Raw genomic sequence first — 8,235 nt, 5'->3', positions numbered from 1 at the left:
CGAGTTGTCAAAATGAACTTTGGCTTTTTGCTAGTCTTTTTAGTGTGTGCTTTAGATTTTTTTTTTTTTTAAAGACATTTAGATTTTTTTATTTTTTTTTATTAATAGATATTTATATTATTTATAAACAGATATTATATTTATATTATATATATATATATATATATATATATATATATATATATATATATATATATATATATATATATATAATAAAATTAGGCTATTCAAAGTATTTTACTTAAAATAAAACACAGAATGGTGATTGTATTAGTTTTCTTTATTATGTTTGTTCAAGAACATTAACAATAGGTAGTAACATTGTAACATTAGGTAGCATTAGTACAAATGCATAAGACACAGTACCAAAGAAAAGTCACATTTAAACAGTAAAACATATAAATAATCAAAAATCCACATAATTCACAATAATCTCACATTTCGTGCATTGCAGTATTTGCATTTCATAACAACTTTATTAGAAAAACTATGTATATTTTTACTACTACATCTCGATCAAGATTATCTCACACAGCAATAATCTGTTCACGACTCAATAAATCATGATTTTTTTGTCACGTTTTGTATATAATGTGCACTTCTTAAAATATATACATATATCCATCGAGCTTATAAAATAGCATACCTTATTTGCAATAAAATATATCCATTAATGCATGCATAATAAAGACATTCATAAGAAAGTCTCTAACGTCGCCTTATGACGGAGCGTTTCAGCCTCTGAAGAACCTCCCTCACTTTTGAATTAATGATTTCCCATGCACACTGTGAGTGGGACTGTAAAGATAGACATATATAGACATTAATATGGATAGGTGAATAGAAAGATAGACAGATGGATAAACACTTTAGGATCTTACCTTTTTCTTTAGAAAAGCTTCTAGTTTATTGAAGCATGTGGTCACATGCTCATTTTCAGCAGCGTCAGAGTTATGAACCTACCGGAAATACACAGGCAACATGATTATCATGTTGATAATGAGCTGCGTGGCTGTATTATACCTTATTTGTGGTTCTTACACAGTTTCTCAGAGTATAACGGGTGTGATGAAGGGCCTCGATAAACGTCTTTGGGTTTGGGTTCTCCCTGTACATTGTTTCTGTTTTCTTGACAATGTCGACCAGAAGGATTGCATTATGATCCACCTGTGAAGAGCAAAACATTAATCTTATGTGTTTTTTTTTTTATAACCTTTATATAAAACATCTTTTTAAAAGCAAGAAAGATGTACAAACCATATTGGCCAGGTGATGTGGATCACACAGACTGGCTTCTTCATATTCAAATGCACAATCATGAGATATCGCAGTGCCCTTTGAAAGCACAAAGCATATGTGTTTTATAAAATTCATTGATACATTAAGTGAAATCAGAGTTCTGTTGTTTTAAATACATTTACCATTGAATTTAAAGACTGGATGAGATGCGCCCATTTTATGTGTCTTGTGCACTCCTTATGGGCTTCCAGCAGAGATATGAGCGTGCAAATGATGGTGAATTTAATCCAGACCATTTTTTCTAAAATCATGGAATAAATCTTCATTAGTAAAAAAAAAAAATGAGTATCACACACACACACACACACACACACACACACACACACACACACACACACACACACACACACACACACACACACTCATACATGTAACACATATATAACATTTGATGTCAGAAGTTCTCACCTGTTTTCCAGCGAGTGCAGCTGAAGCTGAGATGCTGTGAGATGCTGATGTGACATTGTGCTTTGCCTTTTATACCTTGAGAAGTGACACCTGGGATTCCACACCTGTCAGGCTGGGTCAAAATGAAACAGGCCAGAAACACTGACCACACCTGTCAGGTAGAGTAGAAAATGAAACAGGACATCTTTTTTGTGATGCCCAAATTCCGGTATTCCTTGAGGAAGTTCCTGTCAGTGGAAAGTGTGGGGGTGTTTAACTGATACTGTGGGCGGCACATTAGAGCACTGTTGCAACTGTTTTTCCACCATTTACATATGATTTCTGATATTTATTTATTAAGTTTATTTAATGTTTTATGTTTATTTACTTTCCTTCTTAGCAATAGTATGATTGAATAATGCAGAAAAAAACATCAAAAAGTAAAACTATGTAAGTATAAAAACAGACACAAAGCAAAACATGCACAGGAGTACAAAGGAGTTTAATATTTGTATTAAACTCTAATACCAAGAGGAACAGTAGAACTGGCATAACGTTTTGTGCTTGCTTTAATTGAGGTCACATTATTTTATTAATTTGTTATTTTAAAAAAAGTATTTATTATTATTATTATTATTATTAATAATAATAAAAATAATAATTATTATAATAATAATTATTATTATTATTATTATTATTTTATTTTTTTAATTTCAAAATGTTTTAAGAAACATCCAAATTTTTTTGCGGGATAGGCTATATATGCACAAAGGCCGATGCATGCCTTTGGTTTTTAACTACCATTTATATACTATTATAGTTTTTGTTTATATTTTAAATTAGATTTTATTTTTATATATATATTCTGTTGTCATTTTAATTTTAGTTTAAAATTTTTGTCAAATTTTTTGTGTGTTTTTGTCAGTTTTATTAGTTTTTGTATGTATGTGTATATAGATTTAGTTTTTAGTTTTGGTTTATTCAGTTCAACCTCAACTTAAACTTAATAAATGAGAAATTAGATTTTTTTTTATTTGTATTAACAATAACTTATTCATAACTATTAAATTAATAATTTTTATTCAATTTTATTTAACAAGAAAAATTTTTTACTGAAAATTCAGTTATTATGGTATTTAAATAACTATTAAAAATGAACAAAATTATACCACTGAAAAATAGAATACAACATATAACGAGTGCAAGAAGCAGAGAAGTCTGACAAGAAAAAAATCACCCAGCTGTATCGGAAGAGTATATTTTATCAGAAGGATTTGATGCATTGTTCTGTTGCAGCCAAATTATTTTCGTTTCCCTCGGGCACTGAGGGTTCCCCGATCATGTCAACCCTGCGATGTGTTGTCATGGTGAAAGTTGCAAGGTAGCTTATGCACTAGAAATGAAAGTGAAAGTGCTCTCACTATTCATGCTGACACAAGAGATTCACTTTTGTGGAACTAAGCACATTTTTCTCTTAGCCTGTTGAACTTAATGCCTTCTTACAACATTCACCATGTGGTGAAACATATGCACAGCAAAGTGAAAAAACATTCATTTTTTAAGCAGATTATCAATAAACATTGTTTTGCACAATCATAGCTTGCACAAAGTGGTTTATGTCCATCTTGGAAAACCTGAAAATATCAGGGAATTTGAGTGTTATTTCCAGGCCTAATCATAGAAATGAATAAAACCCTGTCATCATTTCAGGCTGCAAAGCAACAAAATGTGATTATTTTAAAGGGGCGAGATTCTTTTCTATACCCACTGTATCTATAAAATTACTCATGAATGACTGGAAACAGCTTGGAAAACCTGAATGAATTTCTGCTAACCCATTGTTTACTTAAAACACAAGTTACTGTATCTATTTGGCTGGAAATGTGTTTGTGACAATGCACAGATCTGATTCTCCATTATTGGAAAAGAAAACTGAAATCCATTGGGGACAACCGTTCAGTAAAACAGACAGCACTATATGGAATAAAGCCTGTCCCAACATGCACTGCAGAGCACCTTTCTTTGAAACCAGGAAGTAAGATGTAATCTATTCATTCATCTACACCGGTGATGCAATTTTGACAGCAACATGTAAGTTTTGATTTATTTAAAATGTGGAAAGTACATGTCATGGGGCTCGTTGAGGAGAAGAGAGGTGTGATATTACTGTAGGCATAATCACATCAGCAACCAGTTACATAGTAACACCCTAGCAACACTAAAAACACCCATAACACATTTGCAACTGCCTTTTTGCACAGCCTAACTGGTAAAAGTTCTAACGCTCTACAGATCTTATGAGAAGTTGTTATCTGACTAACACACTGACTGTACTGATCCTCAGCTGCCGAGGTGTGTATACAACCTTGCTGTGTATACAAAATGGTTGCAAATTTATATTTTGTGTTACCGTAGCATGTTTCACAGCAGTTTCAAAGCGAACTCTCCAGTGTCTGGCACTAAATAGCATGTTCAGTTTTCTCTAAAACAGATACGTGTGACTGTGGCAATGTTGTATTTTGTTGGATGTTGAATGTACAGTATTACGGCAGTAAAGTCTTTATTCATTAATAATATGGCCCTGTAATCATAATTTGTGTAAAAAGGAACAAAAGTTGTCTGTATTTTACTGACATTAATGTCATTTAAGCTTGAGACTGCAGTGTAAAGTATGTATGTATTAGTGTATTTTTGCAGTTTTGCAGAAATGCAGGCCTAGAAATTAAGAAAAAAAAAAAAAAAAAAGAATCTTTCCTTTAGAACTGGTTACAGTTTTAAAATGTAACAAATTTTACATATTGCATTCATATTGCATTAACTAACTAACACACACACACACACACAAGTTTTGAGGCCCCTGGTATTTAGATTTAATCGGATTTTTAACATTTATTTATTTATTTATTATAACTTGCAATATGAATATAAGTAATTACATTATAAATTAATGAAACTATTAATTATATAATATCTTATATGTAAAAATCACTTTTAAGTCCTCACCTGTATGCTTGTGGATCACAACATTTCCAGAACGTTTCAAACTGTTTAATTGATAAATTACCTTTTTTTTTTTTTTTTTTTAAATATGCACCATCAGTGGTTTCGGTTAAAGATCCCAGCGATGCATAGTAATTCTAATCAATCTTCTCAAGCACCACAGTGATGTCAGTGTTTCGGGAAAGTGCAACAATCAGTGTAAATCCTGAAACCCGTTGGGGCAGTAAAACAGTATTTGTAAGAGATGTCAAAAGCAACTTAATCAAAAGTGAAATTATCACTTTAGTTTATGTGCAGAGCTTCTTTTTCTGAACTGATATTCAATATAAATATTGAAAGTAATATATAAAAAAAATTTAAATTCATGCTTGAAAAAAAATATGCTTTATTTACAATAATTAGGCCTACACTGAATCTGTGTACAGTCAATAAACAGCTGCTTCATCTTTAACAAATGATACAAAAGATAAGTTTCGTTTCTTACAATGGATTGTAGGTATATCCACCTCATCCTGAGCTCTTTTCACTTATGAACAACTGGTACACTTTAGCATACATTTAAAAAGAGTAGGCTACTTATTACTAAAATAGCATACTTTAAAAGAATACTTTAATTGTGAACTGAATGCAATGTTTTTAGACACTGAACTATAAATAGCAATTAAATGAAAACGTATAAGTGCAATTTAAGTATTGAGTGCCATCAACCCCCCCCCCACCCCAAAATTTACATATGACTTAATTACATCATTATATGTCATTTCATAATTACTTCTACTGTTTTTGAAAAATAGGGTTAAAATGTACTCCAGGATGTGCTGACAAGCATTTATAATAAAAAATACTTCAATGTAATTTCAATTGAAAATTGTATGCCAAGTATTTAAATGTTAGAATTTACACATTGTAATGATGAAGTTGCAATTTAGTACATTTCAAATATATTAACTTTAAATGCAATATCAAATAACACACTACAGTTAAAATTATAATCAAGTGCTTTACATATGCTTTAATATGTACGTGTACTTATTTAAATCGTGTCAAAAGATTATTAAAATATGATTCAAAATGCACTTTTAAAGTGAACTACACTTTTTAAAAGAGTATTTAGGTTATTTAAAAGTGGTAAGATATACATATACATATACATATACATATATATATATATATATATTAACTGCACATATAATGCAATTAAGTGCACTTATTTTTTCACAAGAGGTTGTATATATATATATATATATATATATATATATATATATATATATAGATATATATAGATATATATAGATAGATATATATCTTAGGATGTATCCTGTTATGGTTCAGTGAATAAGAGAATTGTCTGAATGCATCAAAGTGAATCGTAAACTCTTTCAGATTTACCTGCAATCTGTTTGACCAATTAGATCAAAAGAATGTTTCATTCCTGAATTTAGCATCACTAGTTCTATTAAACAGCTATTAGCAAACACAAGACATGATTGCTGAAATATGATAAGAGAAAAAGATTCTCAAGTCATTATACATGAATCTTATAGACATGTTAGACTAAATCTCCAATTCATTCCTATGGGATCCACTGTGAAGCCTGTTAGAGTTAGCGACAGTAATTCAAGTAAAGGCTCATTTGGTAGTTGAAAGCATTATCTAGTTATTCCATTTTCAGGGAGTTTCACATTCCTAAGCGTACACCACATTTATGAGGGACAGTCCCGTGAAGAAGTTGTCTTGCTCTGGGCACAGTACTGATAGGGGAATCCCAGCACATCTTAGCTGGAATCATCTCTCCAGGGTTCAAATGATAGCCTATAATATGCTAATTAACTATCATATAGCAGTGGTTCCCAACCACGAGTCCCCATGGAAACTTTCAGTGAACAGCTCTTAAAATACCCCCCCCCCCCCCCCCTTCTTCTTAGTGTGAATAATTTATAAATCCAAATGACAATAAAGAACCTTTAATGTATCTTTAGTGCTTACCACCTCATCACTTTTTTTTTTTTATCTCAAAATCAGTTTGTCATTTCTCTCCTGTTTAGCAAATGAGGAAGAAAATTTTGTGTCTCCTGCAAAAATGGTTTTAGTCCAGAACGATTTAAATCTACAGGAATTTGACCATATGACAAAGCTTAGCATGTGAAAATCATTGTAGCTCATTACTTAAGTTAATAATGCTGTAATTCTTGTTTCCAAAACCAATATTTACAATTTATTGCCTTTATTAAGTCAATGTGAGATTGTTTAATACATTGATTGGAACTGGGAAAATCGGTCTTCTGTATATGACAGGTGGTTTGATAAGTAGAAGGCTATAGAGAATTATTTTATTGTGTTTTCTTTTTTATAAATAGCATGCATAAATATGGGTACATTTTGATTTCATGCTGACTTCTAACAGAATTAAATGCAACAAAGAGCTGCCATCGGGTTCAAAATTTCTGAACAAACGTCAAATCTTTTGAAATAGTCTTAACAAATCTAAAAAAAGAAAAGAAAAAGTAATTTTGACATGAATCAAAATGTGCAGATACCACTGGGTTTTGTAGGACCTAAGGAATAAAAAGAGGTGAGATCCATGGCCTTCAGACAAAACAAAAGCTGTTTGAATATTTTTTTTTTTTTATTATTATTAATTTTACCTCATTTTTGTTAAACTTCATACCACAGACACATGTGAAGGTTTGTAACTGTACGTCAAAGTGTTCATAAATATTGCATTTTTCATCAAAATTCATAATGACCTCAATGGCATGAGAAAATGCAGTATGTCACACCAATTCTAATAACGATCTTGTGGTTTTTGTCCAAGCTGTTAAGAGATAATAAGCAAAACTGTAACCTTTTTTCATACGTCTTGACCAGTAGGTGGCGCTGTGCCACAGCTGTGTAAATACCCTCAGGTCATGCTTGTAATGACAGGTACCAGGTTTTGTCACAATATGCTAAAGCATCACAGAGTTATAGCCTCACATTGCATGCTCTTTGTAGAATTTGTTGATGTGCTTTACAAGAATGGTTTGGTCTTCTGAAAATCATTTAACTTTTTACCAGCACGGTCTGAGATGATCAGAAGCAGTTTTGATGAAAATCAGATAAATATCTAGGATGTGTGAGAAAATTCCAAATGGCATGGAAGTTTTCATGATGTCAAAAGCCCCATTAAGGTAATTTCTCGTGTGGCCATCTGTAAAAATAAATTTACATCACCTCAGTGATAAAACTCATGGATTCGGATGGTGATTTATTCATAGTGGAGAAGTGAAATCTGTGAGCCCAGTAACACACTGCTCACGTGGCCAGCCGCATGATTGTCTGCTGTAAATAAAATGTTATATGTTTGGAATAATAGGAATAAATTCATATCTAATAATATCCTATTTTTTAATTGTTTTTAAAAAAGGAAAATTAACACACTTTAATTGAAATGGTTTTCTGGCTTGCATTTTATCTCTCAAAATGATGGATGTAAATAAAAATGTGGAAATTAGCTGGAAGAAGTTAATGCAACCTAACCTTAACTCTTTTAAAACATTTTAAAATTGT

The sequence above is a fragment of the Cyprinus carpio genome, chromosome A24 (genome assembly GCF_018340385.1).
Source record: "Cyprinus carpio isolate SPL01 chromosome A24, ASM1834038v1, whole genome shotgun sequence".
Taxonomy (NCBI): Eukaryota; Metazoa; Chordata; class Actinopteri; order Cypriniformes; family Cyprinidae; genus Cyprinus; species Cyprinus carpio.
The sequence above is the reverse complement of the archived record's forward strand: the minus strand, read 5'-3'. Positions refer to the sequence as shown.